The sequence below is a fragment of the Hyperolius riggenbachi genome, chromosome 2 (genome assembly GCF_040937935.1).
Source record: "Hyperolius riggenbachi isolate aHypRig1 chromosome 2, aHypRig1.pri, whole genome shotgun sequence".
In the NCBI taxonomy this organism is placed as follows: Eukaryota; Metazoa; Chordata; class Amphibia; order Anura; family Hyperoliidae; genus Hyperolius; species Hyperolius riggenbachi.
Window position 1 is genome coordinate 539,160,199 of NC_090647.1, and position 19,339 is coordinate 539,179,537.

Sequence of the window (19,339 nt, forward strand, 5' to 3'; positions counted from 1 at the left end):
TTTTCGGAATATAAGACGCTCTGGAATATGACGCACCTAGGTTTAGAGGGCAAAAATCTGGGGAAAAAAATGTATACACTATATACTAAACCTGGTGCGTCCATATTCCAGGAGCAAATTGTACAGTACATGTTCTCCTCATTGTCCTCTTGTGTCCACTATGTGTCCCATTCTGTCCCCCTGTGTGTGGCATCCCTTCCTGCCACCTTGTGTGATCCTCTTGCTCCATGTGTCCCCTCATGTCCTGTGTGTCTCCTCCAGCTCTCCTCTGTGGTCCTCCAGGCCCCTTGTGTGTGTTTCTGTGTCCTTCACCCCCCCCCCCTGTGTGGTCCTCCAGTCCCTGTGTCCCCTTCACCCCCCCTGTGTGGTCCTCCAGTCCCTGTGTCCCCCTCCTGTCCTCCTGTGTGTGCCCCCTCCTGTGCATGTCCATGTGTGTGCCCCCCCCCCAGTCCCCATCCTGTCCTCTGCCCCCCCCCCTTCCCCATGTCGAGCTCTCCCCCGGTACAAATAACTGCAGAGCAACTCACCTTTCTATGGATTCCAGCGCTGTGTAGTCTGCTGTGTGGTCCTCCGCCTCCAGCATGTCAGCTACACCTGTAAATGAAAAGTTAGCGCAGAGACACTCTCACCTACTCAGCGGCGGCGGCACGATCTGCAGACATCTCGGTCCCAGGAGGCCGAGATGTCTGCTCACCTACTCTGCGGCAGCCGCGGCAGTGGCAGCACGATCTGCAGACATCTCGTCCCGGGAGGCTTCCCCTAGTGACTGCTCCTGCTAATGAGTCATGGGGAATGACTCATTGAATCATTCACAGGAGCCGTCTCTAGGGGAAGCTGCGCAGCCTCCCCTAGAGACGGCTCCTGTGAATGATTCAATGAGTCATTCCCCATGACTCAATGAGTCATTAGCAGGAGCCGTCACTAGGGGAAGCCTCCCGGGAGAGATGTCTGCAGATCGTGCTGCTGCCGCCGTGTAGGTGAGCGTCTCTGCGCTAACTTTTCTTTTACAGGTGTAGCTGACATGCTGGAGGCAGAGGACCACACAGCAGACCACACAGCGCTGGAATCCATAGAAAGGTGAGTTGCTCTGCAGTTATTGTTACCGGGGGAGCGGACCAGCAGACCAAACAGGGGGACAAGGCAGGGAGTCCCCAACAATGCGGCGGATCGGCGGTTGGTATCGGCAGGCGGTTCTGAAGTCGGGGATTCCCTGCCTTTGGAATATAAGACGCAGGCACTTTTTCTTCCTATTTTGGGGGGAGAAAAAGTGCGTCTTATATTCTGAAAAATACGGTAATTTAAACCTCTATTCTCCTGTGTTAAACAGTTTAGAAGGAAGCCAAAAAGGCAATAGTGAAGTTAAAAATCTCTTACTTTGATGTTTGCTGAACAGTAAGCCTCTATATTCCCAAGCTCCTAAGGAGGCCGGGAGGCTGCATTACAGATACTGCAGAGCATGCTGAGGCTGCTTCTTCTCCCCACTGCACTCCCTTGGTCCTCCCCTTCATTTCCCTACCCCAGCCCTAAGGCTGCTTTCACAGTGAGAATTTACAGGCTCATGTTACAGCAGCTTGTATCTTGCAGTCCAGCTCACAGCACTGAAAAATCAATGAGCTGTTCACAGGGCACATGTTCCATTAGAGTATACTGCATGAGTCTGCTATTGTTCCTAGCCACTTGGCTAATTAATATTCACTGCACAGTAGTGTTGTCTGGATCATGAACCATTAGGATCTTTGATCCTGATCTTTTTTGTGAGTCGAATCATCAGGAAGCAGGGAGGATATGACATCACAATTGGCTTCATACAAGACAGACAAACATGGAACCTGCCATGAGCTGTCAGGAGCATCAATCTCTGCAAGTACTATATAAAAATTCTGTGAAATCCAAACGTGGACAGTGAAATGCATATGTAATGTAAGTACAGCCAATATTTAGCTACTGATATGTGTTTTTCTCTGAGACCTTATACCTAACAACTCCTCTTTAAAGCGGACCTGAACTCAGAACGTCCTCTCTGCTCTAAAATATACACAACAGCATAATCCTTTAAACAAAAACATTTTTGTTACAGCTGATACCAGTCCTAAAATCTTCACGGTTTCTACTTCCTGATTCACGGAAGCAGACCTATTATCCTGTGCTTTCAAATGAGCTTATCTGCCATCTCTGCTGTGACAGTCATGTGACCCAGGGGACAAGTGAAATAGCAACTTGTGATTAGACACAAATGATGAGAATTTGACTGTATAAACTCTCTGAATACATACAGGGTGCATTGCTCTGATTTTCCTTCTGTCCTGTGCAAGAGTTCTGGTCCACTTTATAGCACACCTCCCTGCCTGGAGACCATTAACTCTGATAGAGGCATAAATGAATCCAGGCCCAGAATAGGGTGTTACATGGGTTTCTTAGTGTAAAGAGAAAGAAAAGGGTCTACATCAAGACATGCTGCTGCTTTGTAGTCTTCCTGCTGACGTCTTGCCATTGTGAAAAGCTGAAGCTGCTGCAGCTTATTCAGTACAACAGGAATCCTGTATCCCAGACATGCTGTCTTACCTATACAGTGCAGCCGGCAGCCAGGCACCTCCAGCTATCTGGATTTTCAGCTTGACTGGACAGGACACATTACATATCATTAGCAGTGGCTGCGCTTCCTGCTCTGCTCCTGCATCTCTTCTCCTCCTTGCCTCTTGTTCAGGATTACTGAGCAGAGTGCTTGCTGGGGTCACAGCCTACTATGCCATGCAAAGCATTGTTTCCTGGCCCTGCAATCTGGGTTTGCTAGACCTGGAACACACGGGCCAATATAGACTTGTCATCCAATGATTATAGTTTAAAGAGAACCAGAGACGAAGCACCCTCATGTATTTTATTACATTTATCAGTGGGAACATGACAGTAAACACCTACCCTGCTTTTAGTTTTATTCTTCTCAGTCTAATCTATCTGTTATCAACTGTGATAAGAATCCACTGACTGATTCAGTACAGGTTTGACCTGGAATCCTTATAGCTGAGTCACTCTTCTGTGGAGTCTTTTCAAGCCCAAGCCTTCCCCCTCCTGGCTCAGATTTCCTACTCAGAGCTGTTGACATGGAAGGGGCTGCTGCTGCTGAGAAAAAAGCTCTGAAACAGACAGTGTATCTGTGTGCACTGTGCTGCCAGTCATTATCTACTGTATGCAGTTTCATTTCTATGAGAGACACTTCCTACAGGCAGCCACACAGCATACCAGAATAATCAAGTTGAAAGCAGACAGACGAAAGGCTGCAGCAGCCCTGCTTGTCTATAGTCTCATATAGCCTAGACAGCACATCCAGAACAACTCATACCCCGGAAGCAGAAGGGATATGAGCCGGCGACCATATTGGATATTTCCTGGAGCAATAATGGATAAAAAACGCTCAAAAAGGCACACCAGAGTGGCGAACTTATCAGGTAGAGCATTTATTCTTTACAAGCTATCAACTAATATGTTTATTTTGTGTGAATCGTTAATCTCTGGTTCCCTTTAAGTGTACTTCAACCAAAGCTCGGGATCAAAATTGGATACCTTAAAGCAGATTCGAGATGAAAAACTAACTATAACAAGTAACTTGTCTATGGCTTCAATTCATCAAGCATTACCGCATTCGGTAATGCTAAAAACAGCTGACTTAAGGGAGCACTTTAGAAAATGTTAATTCATCAAAGCTGTTACCGAATGAGAAGCTGAAATGACAGAGCAATGAGATAAATTACCGACATGTGCTCAACAAATGTTAATTCATCAAGGTTCCCACATTCGCTAACACATTCGGTGTTTATCTCCAGCTCTCCCCTGTCGTTACAGGCTTCGAAAGCCTTCTGTGTGAATGTTTTCATGATTAGCAGGAGCAGGCAGCCAATAGAAACAGCCCCTGTTCTCCTGCAAGTGCCATATAGGTCACACAGGCTTCTCCACACAAGCTTTCAGACCCCCCAAGCAGTGAGCAGAGAGAACGGGTCAAAATATATCCCCAGATTCCCTTCGGTGGTGTAACCCTTTCAGGCCCTGTTTGATAATGCAAAGGTGCTGGTGGTGAAATCACCAAGCATGGCATTTGTAATGTCTCCAGGAAGTTCATCTACGTTGTGGCAAATAAATAAAATGTTAAGAAAGACTGATGGACAGATTCAGAGCTGCAGAGGCAGTACAAGTAACAGTAACTATAACACCTTTACATGTAAAGGGATGTCTGGATGCCTTCTATTGTTATCAGCTTGTAACAACACACGGACATTCCAAGCTGCTCTGCACCACTCTGCTGTTATCGAACAGCCTTTGATGAATTGAAGCCTAGTAGTTCGGTAACTTAACGAACCTCTACCACACATGGGAAAATATTGATGAATTATCACAGTGAAGTGTAAAATACCGAATGCGGTATTTTAAGGACTGGGATTTTGTTATCGAACACCCTTTGATGAATTGAAGCCTATATATCTTATCTAAAGTTTAGATAGTTTACACAGCAAATCTAGCTGCAAACAGCTTTAATAGAAAATGATTTCTTCCTGTGATACAATGACAGCAGCCATGTTGTTTGTAAACATTACACAGAGGCAGGTGTATCCGCAAAAAAACCAATTCCCCCCTCCTCCTCCCCTCTGCCTCTGAAATCTCTGCCTAGTAATTCCTCCCTCTCCTCCTGCCCAGACTGAGCTCCCATGAGCCCTTGCTACTGTCTGAAAGTGCCTTGGCTCTCTGAAAACCTGTGGGTGTGGCTTGTTTAGTTTATAGGGAATTACAGTATTAAAACAAAAATGTATTTGGCTTAAGGAATGCCCTATAAACAATAGGAAAGGAACACAATTATGCAATGAGTAAAAGTTCATTTCGGATCCACTTTAACCACTTGAGGACCGCGGTGTTAAACCACCCTAGTGACCAGGCCAATTTTTACTAAATGGGTCACTGCAGCTTTAAGGCCTCGCTGCAGGGCCGCACAGCTCAGCACACAAGTGATTTCCCCCCTTTTCTCCCCACCAATAGAGCTCTCTGGTGGAGTCTGATCGCTCCCCAGATGTGTTTTATTTAAAAAAAATATATATATATTTTTGAATACATTTTGCTCATTTATTTTATATCCCTCCCTCCCCCACGCCAGCCAATCAGTGTGATCGGCTGTCATAGGCTTCAACCTATGACAGCTGATCACTTTTGTGCCTACAGAGGGGACAGTCGTGTCACATGGCTGTCCCCAGTACAGCGCTGCTGCAGATCGCAGCGCTGTACAATGTTTATAGACGGCGGTATCTAACAGTCTCCAAGTGGCGATCGCCGCTGGGAGACTTCCATCCGGAGATGCACGCGAACTCCTGCAATCCCCATAAGAAGCAGTTTACACCAATCAGTGTGGAGCGATCCTGGCGATGCTGCCCATTCACGCCAATTGGCAAGAAGTGGAGGGAAGCCTCGGGATCCTATTGAGGCTTCCCTTGCTGGTTCCCTGATGCTGAGCGCAGCCCCCACGACATTGGGGGTCGCGCGAGTCCGCCTGAGCAATACCACGGAGCCCAAGGCTCCAGCTTACGGCGCATGCAGCTCAGTCGGCTATTGCGCAGCCACAATGTAATTAACGGCAATGCCTTGTCTCTGATCTTCTGGGGGCCAAACTTAGCAACCGGGGGGGTATCAGAGCAGGGAGAGAAGCCTCAATAGGATCCTGAGGCTTCCCTCGCTTTAAGTACCTAATTTTGTACCGAAGCTTTGGTTTGAGTACTCTTTTTAAAGAGAATCTGTATTGTTAAAATCGCACAAAAGTAAACATACCAGTGCGTTAGGGGACATCTCCTATTACCCTCTGTCACAATTTCGCCGCTCCTCGCCGCATTAAAAGTGGTTAAAAACAGTTTTAAAAGTTTGTAAACAAAATGGCCACCAAAACAGGAAGTAGGTTGATGTACAGTATGTCCACACATAGAAAAATACATCCATACACAAGCAGGCTGTATACACCCTTCCTTTTGGATCTCAAAAGATCATTTGTGTGTTTTTCCCCCTGTTCTCATGCACTGAAGTTTCAGGCTGCTCTTTTCTTCCTGCAAACAGCATTGCCCTTGTCTGTAATTCTTCAGTATGTGAAAGCCCAGCCAGCTCAGAGGACTATTTATCCAGCTTGTAAAAGATAAGAGAGAAGCTGCTCTAATCTAAATAACACACAGGCAGTGTGCATAGAGGGGCCTGGAAGGGGGAGTTCATAGCAGAACCACAACACTGAAGAACTTGGCAGCCTTCCAGACACAGGCTGACAAGTCTGACAGGGGAAAGATACATTGATTTATTACAGAGACTGTGATAGCAGAAAGTGCTGCAGTAAGCCAGAACACATTAGAATAGCTTTTGGAACTTGTAGGATGATAAAAAACAGGATGCAATTTTTGTTATGGAGTCTCTTTAAAGCCATTAAGTCCTGTTAAAGCGTACCTGTAACTTGAATACTCAGCAGGGATGGTCCAGAGGCTTCCCCTGCCTTCCTATGTCCTTCCTGCACTGCTCTGGGACCCTCTGAAGAATCTTAGTCATTAAAGTTGAAGATTGTTCACAACCAGACTGCGCAGATGCAAAGTACGCCCCGCGCAGTAGCTCCAAGCTGCTTATGCTGGAGTGGCTCCATGCTGATGTGCGGGCGGAAACCCTACTAGCACCTGTGCAGAGCGGCAATGTTCATACACAGGGGAGCACGACCGTGAAGATGGGAGGGGTCCTTGCTGGCAGCAGATGGGTGGCTGAGATGCAAATTAAATCTGGCTTGCATGCAGATTTAATGCAAATGATATGTACCTTTGGAACTCCACCAATCAAATGCACTTCCTGTTGACTTTGGGTTTGTCCAGTTCAAAGCAGCATACAGTTTCCTGGGGGATACTTGCCTCGGGAGGAGTAATGAGGCTCCCCCATCCTCCTAAGCCTCAGGGATGCAGTGCTGTCTCCCATGAAAACACAACCGACAAGGATGTTAGCTGTGGCGCAGGTGCAGTAGCTCCCTCAATTACCTACCGCAGTCCAGAGCAGTAGCGGCTTTCTGATCGGGCTTAAGTGGAAATAGCCACATCCCATCAGTTCGCTCTATTGCACAAGCTTGAGGCGTCTGCACAGTAGAGTGGGCCTGATTGGGTTTGGCTCTTTCTATCTGAGCCCGATCGGTAAGCCACTACTGCGCCTGTGATGGATTGTGGTAGGTAAATGGTTACCGTCGGTATTTAGAGTTGTCGGTATTTAGAGGCTTCTAGTGCTGTATCCCGGAGGGTGAAGAGGACGGGGGAAGCCTCATTTAGGATCCGAAGGCTTCCCCCTCCTGAGGTATCTACCAAGGGGAAGGGGGGTTCTTTCAGATTTTCTTTAAATTTGCACGCAAGCTGCAATTATTTGAATGCCATTGACCATCTCTGCCCCTGGAGTTTGGCCAGTCTGTCTGTACTCTGCTTTAGCGCTGCTTCTCCATAACCCATAATCCTTTGCTTTTTGACTGTTCTCGGTGAATTGGAAAAGATTCCGTGGTGTCGTCACATAAATTTATCTCCCTTGTTGAAATCAGAATTGTTGACTCGGATGGGCCCGGAATAGAAGGAGCCGGTGGCGGCTGAGAGCGCGTTGGCGGTCGGCTTCCTACGTAGAGATTGCTAATCCTGTGCGCCTTTTTCCTTTTGAAAGTAAGGCGTTACATTGTGTGCGAGATAAGATTGATGTGTCACTCTAGAAGCTGTGACTCCGGCGTTTTACTATCTCTTGGCGAGGCAGACAATGTGTTTCTTCAATTGTGGCTGACTTTGCAAAGTGCATCTTCATTAACAAGTCTTCCACGATTAATTATATATTGTCGGTGTCAGATTCCATTCAGATTCTCCCTCGCGATGCTCATAGCTCTGTTCAGAATTAAAGGGAAGACGCAACCATAACACAAAACACGGTCGTGGTTTTTTTTTTTTTTTTCCTGTTGAGGACCTCAAATGTTTTTTTTTTTTTTTTCTTGTTATAAGAACTGAAGCAGATTAGAATTTTTTTTTATTGTGTACAGCCATGTGGTGTTGCTACGGGAACACTGTAAACAGTATGTCTTTTTCAGTGAACCTAAGGCGTGGGTAAAAACTGTTTAATGTAAGCTATGTACACACGTGCGAGAATTGCCCATTGGGGATCGAGGAACGATTTCTTGACAGTTCAGGAAATTATGCAGTACAGACAGGTCCCTAGTCTTGAGGCTGGCAATGTGTTCTGTTTCTGGAGGGCGGGTGATGGAGCGGTGTCATTCGGACAATGGAGGTGGGGGGGATGGCACTGTGATCGGTACTGCTTGGGCATCAGGAGTCAAAGATCTGACTGGACGGATTCTTGATGGCCAATGTCTGAGCAATGTTGATCAGCAGCTGCTATATACGCATAACGATCGGCTGCTGAAATGGTTTACAATGGGCCTTTCCAGGGCTGTGGAGTCGGAGCAAATTTGGGTATCTGGAGTCGGCGGGTTCATAAACTGAGGAGTTGGATAATTTTGGTACCGACTCCACAGCCCTGGCCGTTTCTGCCATCTGTTATCGCATGTGTATACGTAGCTTTACGTGGAGCTTCTACCAGCCCCTTGCTGCTGTTCTGTGCCTGCTCCTTGATTCTGCAGTGCTACTGTCACCAGCAGCATCCATCTTTCAGCCAGACGCCTCAGCAAGGAGACGGCCACTGTGCATGCGCTGCACAGGTCGCATGCACAGTACAGATTTCTATGTACTACGCATGCTCAGGAGGCGCGCGGACACAATGGGGCAATGGAAATCTATGGCCGATATGCATCGTGTGAACGACAGAGCGCAGTGCGTCATGCAGAGGAATCCTAGTGACTTCCTACCCAGCAGGAGAATGGGGGGGGGGGGGGGGGTTGCTATGCATATGACCCCTGTCAGCAAAGTCTGCTGCAGGGTCATATGATTGCATTTCATCAGTGCTGTCAAGCAAATTGATCTGCAGCCACCCAGTGCATAGACAACTGAAAGAGTGACCATCGCCCAGAAATAAAAAGCACAGTGGGACAGAAAGTACATCCAATGCAAATTAAAAACTCACATCCTGGGTCCTTCTTGCCCACAGGACCCAGATGCATAAGTGTGCCTTTTAATAGTATACACTATTACGTGCGTAAAGTGCAATGTGTGGTAGTCCTCAGAGAATAATGCCCACGTCTCCACTCCTTGCCAGATTTCAGCGATAGTTGTCATCAGGGTATCCCCCCTTATTTCTATTGGATGTACATTGATTTTATTGGATTAAACGGATTACATACTTTTTTTTTTTCTGGGTGATGATCACTTGTTGAGTTGTCTATGCACTGGGTGGCTACAGATCAAGTTGACAGACAGCGGCGAGGAAATTGTCTTGTATTTCTGTATTTTTGTATGGTGAAAGAATGTAAAATGTGCAAAAAGACAAATGTTTTTTCCAGAGTGAAATGAGCCATACATTACTTTTCTCCTATGTTGCTGTCACTTACAGTAGGCAGTAGAAATCTGACAGAAGTGACAGGTTTTGGACTAGTCCATCTCTTCATAGGGGATTCTCAGCAAGGCTTTTATTCTTTATAAAGCTATTCCCTAAAAAGGATGTAAACAATGATGCTGGCCAGCTTCCCTGCTTCCTACAGTTTTTTTGATAGTTGGACAGAGCAACTGCCATTCACTAAGTGCTTTTGAAAATAAATAAATCCCTGAGAATCCCCCTATGAAGAGATGGACTAGTCCAAACCCTGTCGCTTCTGTCAGATTTCTACTACCTACTGTAAGTGAAAGCAACATAGGAGAAAAGTAAAATGGCTCGTTTTACTCTGGAAAAAATTGTACTTTGTTTTGCACGTATTTTAAATTTTACTTTTAAAGAGAGACTGTGACCAATAATTTTTAACTTCATCCCAATCAGTGCTGATACCCTGTTTAACATGATAAATCTATTTATTTTCGCAAACGGATCATCAGGGGGCGCTGTATGGCTGATATTGTGGTGAAACGCCTCCCACAGGGAACTGTGAGGACCGTGGTGCTGGCAGTTTCCTGTCTGTGAACCTCACTGCATTGTGAGAAATAGCTGTTTACAGTTGTTTCCAACTGCCAAAAAGGCAAGCAGCATTCCTTCCACTGACATCACCTGCCAGCAGTAAAAAATGTTGCCATGTGATAAATGTCAGAATGTAAATCAGGAAGTGGAAAGATTTTACAATGGGCAAACAGTGACTAAATCATTTATACATAATTGTAAAAATGAAGAACTTTTTTTTATTACATTATTTTCACTGGAGTTCCTCTTTGAAGAGGAACTGTAACGACAAAACGTCCCCTGGGGGGTACTCACCTCAGGTGGGGGAAGCCTCCGGATCCTAATGAGGCTTCCCACGCCGTCCTCCATCCATCAGGGGTCTCGCTGTAGCCCTCCGTGCAGCGGTGACGTAATATTTACCTTCCTGGCTCCTGCGCAGGCGCTCTGACGGCTGTCGGCTCCGAAGTAGGCGGAAATACCCGATCGCCATCGGGTCTGCTCTACTGCGCAGGCGCAAGTTTCCGGCGCCTGCGCAGTAGAGCAGACCCGACGGAGATCGGGTATTTCCGTCTATTTCCGTGCCGAAAGCCGCCACAGCGCCCCCGCTGGAGCCAGAAAAGGTAAATATTGAAGCTACCGTCGGCTCTGTCGCCGGCTGTTCGGAGGGCTGCAGCAAGACCCCCGTGGGACAGAGGACGGCGTGGGAAGCCTCATTAGGATCCGGAGGCTTCCCCCACCCGAGGTGAGTACCCCCCAGGGGAGGTTTTTGTTGTTAGTCTCTTTAAGGATAAAGGATCCTCTGGCTGCCATACACTATTATTGTGAAGCTCTTGTATCATCTAACCAGTGTTCTCCCCAGGCTCTTTTAGCCGGGTGCTCCACCCGGCTAGTTTTGGTGACCACCCGACTGTGATCGGCTCACCTCCTCCTATGCTGTAAGCAGAGTTGTGCAGAGGTGCACCAGCTCTGCATTCTATCATCTTGCCCCACCCAGCTGGAAAAAATTTCCGGGGAGAACACTGCTAACGTTTGCATTGTGTCATATGATTGTCGTTTATGCGTTGCGGTGGAATGTGGCAGGAGCATTGCATCTCATCGCAGTTGGAACATGTATAATCAGCCTCGGGGCCCTTTTCCACCAGCAATCGCTAGCGTTTGCACTAAACTATGCAATGCACTGCATAGCAAAATCGCGGCAAAATTGCTCCGCGGCGCAATCGTGCATCGTGCTTGAGTAAAAAAAGAACCGCGGTAGGCAATTTCCTATGTTAAAAAGCAAGCTGTAACGATTTTAAAATCCCCTAGCGTTTTGCGTTTCGGCATCACAATTTCCGCTAGTGGAAAAGGGCCCTCAATTAATTTTTGTACGTATCGTACAAAACATATGCAGTACTATTCTGGCGGTGTCTGTTTCAACATAAACCGAGCCTTTAGCTGGCCATACATGGGACAATTATGGCCAGATACGCCAAGCCCAGTGATCCTTACTGGATTAGAATTTGATCAAATGGTGATCAGTTCCTATTCTACACGACCAAATCAATTTCAATAGATTCCATAAGAAGCAGAGCAGTGACTGGTCTGCAAGCTTTGAGAGTGGATTGACCGGTTATATACTGGGTCAGAAATCGATTGAGACCTGTGGGTATTAGGCACTAGCTTTGAGCAGCATTCTGCAACAGGCAGTGAGAGGGATTCTGTAGTAGATCTATTGTGGACTTGTTCATCTTATTCATGGATTTGTTATACAGTACTGTGTAAACCCTTGAAACAATTTAGAAATTGCCTTGTGCCAGATTGCATGCCGTAAAATGAATGTATCCCTTATCGGGAGGGGGGGGGGTTGATGTAAGAGCCTTACATTCATTGTTATTTTTAGGAGAAAAATATACTGTCCTCAAGTGGATTGCACAATGTTGCATTATGGAAAATTGCTCAATACCGCTTTAATAATTGAACAATATAGTTGCAGTTTGAAAGAAGGAAGAAAAGACTAATTTCATTTAGGATGAGTTCACGGTGCTTTACAATCGCTTTCCAAGTATTGGTAATACAGCTTTTAGTTCAGTGTTCTGTTTAAAGGGAACCTAAACTGTGAAGGATATGGATTTTTCCTTTTAAAATACCAGTTGCCGGACTCTCCTGCTGATACTGTGTGTCTAATACTTTTAGCCACAGCCCCTTCAGGTGTGTGATTCAGCCACTACTACAGCCAAAGAGATCAGCAGGACAGCCAAGCAACTGGTATTGTTTAAAAGGAAACATCCATATATCTCTCAGTTAAGGTTCCCTTTAAGTACGTTATACCGCCCCCAAAAATTCCAGTGTGAATTAAAGTGAACCTGAGGTGAGAGTGATATCGAGACTGCCATATTTATTTCCTTTTTAAGCAATACCAGTTGCCTGGCTGTCCTGATGATCCCGTGTCACTAATACTTTTATCCATAGACCCTGAACAAGCATGCAGCAGATCGCGTACTCTGGCTCAGATGTTCATTTTGAAGTTTATTGCAAATAAAATGCAACTTCAAAGTGAACCAGTCTAAAGGCTCATACACACATCAGACTATGGTCTTTGGAAAATGAAAGATCACAGACCAATCTTACCACCCTTCATGTAGTATGAGAGCCATACTCTACACAGTCTTTTCTATGGAGCTGAACTCCACATCAGAAAAAAATCTTTGCAAGATGCTACGCACACAAATGCTGCAAAAGATCAGTATCTGCAAAAGATCTGTTCCTGCAAAAGATCCGTTCCTGCAAAATGCATTCATAGTCTATGAGATCTGCAGATCTCATACACACATGATTTAACTGACATTCATCTGCAGATCAGACAATCATCTGCAGATCTGAAAATCCATCCTGGTGGATCTGATCTGCAGATGAATGTCAGTTAAATCATGTGTGTATGATGATCTGCAGATCTCATAGACTATGAATGCATTTTGCAGGAACGGATCTTTGGCAGGAACAGATCTTTTGCAGATACTGATCTTTTGTGTCTGTACCGCATTTGTGTGCAGCATCTTGCAAAGATTTCTGTCTGATGGGGAGTTCAGTTCCATAGAATAGACAGTGTAGGTATGGCTCTCATACTACATGAAGGGTGGTAAGATTGGTCTGTGATCTTTCATTTTCAAAAGACTATGGTCTGATGTGTGTATGTGGCCTAAGTCGGCAGCTGCTCAGTTTGTTTTACTCTGTTTCAAGCAGGGCTGTGGAGTCGGAATTGAGGAGTCTGAGTTGGAGCAATTTTGGGTACCTGGAGTCTGAGGTTTCATAAACTGAGGAGTTAGAGTCTGATTTTTGTACTGACTCCACAGCCCTGGTGAGAGGGGCATGGCAATGGTCACAATGCTGTAAGGAGAGAGGTGTGAGGGTGTGGCTGCCACTGCTTGGACAACTTTATGCTGCTGTTCTGACTGCAGAGCAGTGTAGCACAGACTAGGGTAGATGAGAGCTGGTTCACAGTACAAGAGCTTTTTAAAAACGCTTGCTAATGCAATGCTATGGGGGATTTTAACAAAATCACATTGCTGCAGTGTGCACACACATAGGATAACATTAGCAAGAGCTTTTAAAATCACAAAGCGCTTAAAAAAGCTCTTGTGTGCACAGCCCTATACCTGAGAGGATGGCAGTCTGTGAGTTTTCCAATGTGTTAAAGAGGAGCTGTTAGGTATAGGGTCTCAGAGAAAAAAAAACACATATATCAGTAGCTAAATATTGGCTGTACTTACATTACATATGCATTTCACTGTCCACGTTTGGATTTCACAGAATTTTTATATAGTATTTGCAGAGATTGGTGCTCCTGACAGCTCATGGCAGCTTCCATGTTTTTCTGTCTTGTATGAAGCCAATTGTGATGTCATATCCTCCCTTACCCTGCTCCCTTATAATTCGACTCACAAAAAAGAGCCGAATCATTCATGATCCGGACAACACTACTGTGCAGTGAATATTAATTAGCTATGTGGCTAGGAACAATAGCGGACTCATGCAGTATACTGTAACGGAACTTGTGCCCTGTGAACAGCACATTGATTTTTCAGTGCTGTGAGCTGGACTGCAAGATGCAAGCAGCTGTAACATGAGCCTGTAACTTCTTACTGTGAAAGCAGCCTTAGGGCGGGATAGGGAAATGAAGGGGAGGACCAAGGGAGTGCAGTAGGGAGAAGAAGCAGCCCCAGCATGCTTTGCAGTATCTGTTATGTGGCCTGTCGGCCTCCTTAGGAGCTTGGGAATAAAAAGGCTTGCTATTCAGCAAAAATCAAAGTAAGAGAGATTTTTAACTTCAGTAATGCCTTTTTGGCTTCCTTCTAAACTGTTTAACACAGGAGAATAGAGGTTTAAATTAGCTTTTGCAGCCTGACAGTTACTCCTTAAGCCTGGTACACACCATGCTATTTCCCGTCAGATTGGTCGCATAGATCATTTCCAACAGGTCCGATCTGATTTCTGATAGATTTGCATAGAAGTGATCAGAAAATCTGTCAAATTATTTATCGATGGTGTGTGCCAGTCATTAGACCCTGACCTGGTGCTTTTAAGGGCTTAGTGCCGGAACTGCATATATTTAATAGGCAATATCTGCCGGTATATTTTTGTTTTGTTTTACTAAAGCCTAAACTTCTGTTGCCAGTGCTTTTACTTGACCTAAAATGTCTAAAAAACACTGCTGTATATGCTTGTACATTACCTTAATTTCATACCAGGGCTTTTTGGAGGCTTAATGTTTCCACCACAGTTCCTCTTTAAAGTGAATGGGAACCACATTTAAAAAAATGAGATAGATACTTACTCAAGGAGAGGGAAGGCTCTGGGTCCTATAGAGCCTTCCCGCTCCTCTCCTGGTCCCCTTGTTCCAGTGCTGGCTCCCCGGTAGCAGTATGTGACTAATTTAGTCAAATACTGCTTTACCTGGCCGAAGGAGGCTTCAGAAGTCTTCAGGGAGCCCGAGTGCTCCTGAAGAAGGGCGGCCCTGTACTGCGCCTGCGCAAGCACGCTCTCTTGCACGCTCACGCCTGTGCAGTATGGAGCCGCACGTCTTCGGGAGGACACGGCTCCAGAAGACTTCCAAATACCCTTTCGGCGGGGGATTGAAACGGGGGGAGCCAGCACAGGATAGAGGGCACCGAGAGAGGAGACTGAAGGCTCTATACGACCCAGAGCCTTCCCTCTCCTTAGGTAAGTATTTGCTTCATTTTTTTTTTTTAAATGGGATTCCGATTAACTTTAACACAATTAATAAAATGGTTTTGCTTTTCTTGTGTGTTTACAATATTCATTTACACTTCCACATAGCTAGCCAAGGCGAAGCATCACTGGGAGGGTGTCATAACAAGATAATTACTGTTAAAGTGGGTCTCCTGAATAATTTCCTGCATGCTACTAAATGTCACTACACTGTTTCTTTAAAAGTGGACTTGATTTCTTGCACAGGTCAGAAGGAAAACCTAGAGAAATCCACCCAGTATGTATTTAGAGAGTTTAACCTGTCTAACTCCCTCTCATCTCTGACTAATCACAAGTGTAATTTGATCTCTCACCGTTGTCAGTTGACTGCCACGACAGAGCAGCTAATTGGTAAACACAGGATGTTAATATGTCTGTTTCCATGAAAGCAGGAAGTGGACACACTGCAGATTTATTTCAGGATTTGTATCGGCTGTAACAAATTTTCTTCAATAAGGTTATTATGCTGTTGTGTATCTTTGAGAGCAAAGAGAAAGTTCTGAGTTCAGGTCTGCTTTAAGTATGTATTTGGCATGTTTGGGTTGGAATCACGGTCCTCCTTCTCCATATGGGCTAGCGATCCCTAACGGGGCTGACATTTCTGTTGCGGCGAGCAATCTATGCCACTGCCGCACTCTCGCCGGGGGAATCTGTTTCACACTCGTCTGCCTTAAGAGATTCGTTTTTTTGAAAAAAAAAAAGCAAGTAAATTGTAGCGCGGCTCGGTTTCCTTTTGCCGGCTTAATTCTCTCATTAATTAGCGCAGGGAGAGTGCTTGTAGCTCCACTAAACAGATTCTCTGCTCCTTTGCAGGTAATTGAGCTTCCGTTGCGAGGGTCCTCACTGACTATCCACCGGGATGAACACTGCTGTATCGTGACCCCAGGGGCCCTGGTGAGTAATGCTGCTTCCCAGCCAAGCTTAATTAAACAAACCTGCTTGAAGAGGAGCATAGAAGAGAGAGAGAGGAGCGGAAGTGTATACCCGCGTGCAGAATGTCTAATTCATCCAGCCACCAGTCTGAACCTCTCCTCCCCGAGGCCTCCGCTGCAGGAGGGGGAGAGGGAAAAAAGTTTAATTGTTCGGAATCAGAACTGGTAAATCGGAGTGCAAATAATTACTAGGTAGAGCGTGTTTACATAAGATCTGTATCGGTGCCAGGTAGCTTTCCTTGGGCAAATCAAAGAGCTGCTAGTTGCACATGAAACGCACTTCGCACTGTAGCATGCTCTGCCAAGCTGGGCTGACGGCGTGGCTGCCTCTCTCTCTTGCTCTCCTTTTGGTTGCAGTGGAATTCCTTAAGAGTTAAAAGCATGATAGAACATTTACAATTTGCTGTACAAGTTGTGGTTTCCTTTATATACCTTTCTGCAAGTTTCCAAAAGACGTGTGTGTGTGTGTGTGTGTGTGTGTGTGTGTGTGTGTGTGTGTGTGTGTGTGTGTGTGTGTGTGTGTGTGTGTGTGTGTGTGTGTGTGTGTGTGTGTGTGTGTGTGTGTCTGTGTGTCTGTGTGTCTGTGTGTCTGTGTGTCTGTGTGCGCGCGCGCACTGTGACCCCTCATGAGCCCTTCTCTAGCTTTTGGATGCAGCAGATTAGAGGAATGCTTTTTTTTTTACCTTTCTCTCACTTGATGCCACATATGGAAGAGGCCTTGCTTGCTTGCACTCCCCTCTTTTCCACCTTCATTAAAGAGAACCCAAGGTGTGTTTAAAGAATGTTATCTGCATACAGAGGCTGGATCTGCCTATGCAGCCCAGCCTCTGTTGCTATCCCAAACCCCACTAAGGTCCCCCTGCACTCTGCAATCCCTCATAAATCACAGCCATGCTATGAGGCTGTGTTTACATCTGTAATGTCAGTCTCAGCTGCTCCCCCGCCTCCTGCATAGCTCCGGTCCCTGCCCCCGTCCCTTCCCTCCAATCAGCAGGGAGGGAAGGGATGCAGGCGGGGACTGGAGTTCTGCAGGAGGCGGGAAGAGCAGCAGACTGACACTATAGAGATAAACACAGCCAGCTCTGACAAGCTGTTTGTCAGCAGCGTGGCTGTGATTTATGAGGGATTGCAGAGTGCAGGGGGACCTTAGGGGGGTTTGGGATAGCAACAGAGGCTGGGCTGTATAGGCAGATCCAGCCTCTGTATGCAGATAATCTTCTTCAAACCCACCTCTGGTTCTCTTTAAGGCCTGGTTCACACTGCAGGAGCTTTTTTTTTTTTTTTTTTTTTTTGTTAGTGATTTGAAAAGCTCTTGCTAATACAATGCTGTGGGTGATTTTTTTTTTTTATATGCTCAAGTGAGAACAAACTCATAATATTACATTAGCAAGGGCTTTTCAAATTGCTAGCGCTTAGAAAAAAAAAAAACTTCTGGTGTTAACCCTAAGTGGCATATGGAAGCTGCTGCCTTCAGTTTTAAAAATGACTCTATCATAATGTCTATTTTGTAATCAGAATTAAAGGGAACCCAAGGTGGGAGACCTATCGAGGCTGCCATGTTTATTACCTTTTAAACAATACCAGTTGCCTGGCAGTCCTGCTGATCTCTCTGGTTGCAGTAGTGTCTGAATCACACACTGGTGTGCATGCTTGTTCAAGGTCTATGGCTAAAAGTATTAGAGGCAGATGATCAGCAGGACAGCCAGGCAATCTGCAGGCAATCTGCATTGTTTAAAAGGAAATAAATATAGCATCCTCCATATCGCTCTTAGGTCAGTTGTCCTCTAAAAAAAAAAATGCAGTCTTTGCCACAGTGTTGTCACAACTTGGTTCAGCCAGCAGCTGGATCCTCCATTAAGTAGAGTTCACACTAAAAATTTGCATCCAAACTGTGAATGTGCAAAAAATGTGTTCAATGCACATTTAGTGAAAGTCAACGGAGAATTGCACTTCTGCCAAAATTTGCAAATTTGAGTCTGTTTTTGCATGCCTGAAAAACCTTACTTATTTATGACTCATACACACGGGGCACAACTGTCGCCACAAACACGTGGCACGCGCATGTTGCGGCGACAGGTCCTCTGTGTATGAGGTGTGCCACGAACTGTCGCTACTCAGAGCTGTCGCCAGGCGATTTTACTTGGCCAATCGCCGGCAACAGCTGTCGCAGCAACCGTTGCTAGTCCGCCACGCGTACTGCGTGTGTATGTGCAGACTAGTGACAGCTACCCACAGCTAGAAGGGAGCTTCCGGCGGGGGGCCGAACCTTCGGCAACAGCTTCCGACGCGTCTCTGCCTGTCGTGTAGACAGCTGTCGCTCAGGCGGAGCTGTCGCTGAGCTGTTGCTCACACGTCTCCTGTTTGCTAGCAACAGCTACAACGGTGCCTTGTGTGTATGAGGCTTAAGATATGCATATTGCTTAAATTTTAACACTTAGTGCCAGCTCATGCTGGCACTTAACCCTCTGGGGGCTAATCCCGAGCTGAGCTCGGGGTAAGCCGCCACAGAGGATTTATCAGGCCCTGGTGGGCCGATTTGCATAATTTTTTTTTTGTTGCACGCAGCTAGCACTTTGCTAGCTGCGTGTATATACCGATCGCCGCTGCTACGCGCTGATTCGCCGCTACCTGCCGTGCCGCGCCGCTCCCCCCCCCCCCCCCCAAGACCCCGTGCGCAGCCTGGCCAATCAGTGCCAGGCAGCGCTGAGGGGTGGATCGAGACTCCCTCTGACGTCACGACGTCGTTGACGTCATCCCGATCGTCGCCATGGCGACGGGGGAAGCCAAACAGGAAATCCCGTTCTGAACGGGATTTCCTGTTTGCTTTGATTGCCGGGGGCGATCGGAGGGGGTGGGGGGATGCCGCTGCACAGCGGCTAACATGTAGCGAGCCCTGGGCTCGCTACATGATTTAAAAATAAAAAAATTTAAAAAATAGTGCTGCGCCACCTCCTGGGCGAAATAATTGAAACCCCCAGGAGGTTAAAGGCTCGGATTTCTGTTCGAACGCACCCGTTTCCTTCAGCTCCGTTTCCCCACATCCCTCCCAGACCTCCGTCTGGGATTTTTGCTGTCTAGAATGGTCAGTTTTTCTAGCCAGTGTTTTTTTTTTTTTAGGATCC

General features: G+C 46.2%; 1 protein-coding gene across 4 annotated transcripts in view; it reads left to right on the top strand.

The window, feature by feature from the left end:
* Nucleotides 1-19,339, top strand: part of BCL9 (BCL9 transcription coactivator) — a 360,097-nt gene that overhangs the window by 256,625 nt on the left and 84,133 nt on the right. For all 4 annotated transcript variants that reach the window (XM_068270730.1, XM_068270729.1, XM_068270731.1 and 1 more), the window contains one exon: nucleotides 16,099-16,179. The gene's annotated coding sequence lies outside the window, so the exon portion shown is untranslated. The remainder of the gene's footprint in view (nucleotides 1-16,098; nucleotides 16,180-19,339) is intronic.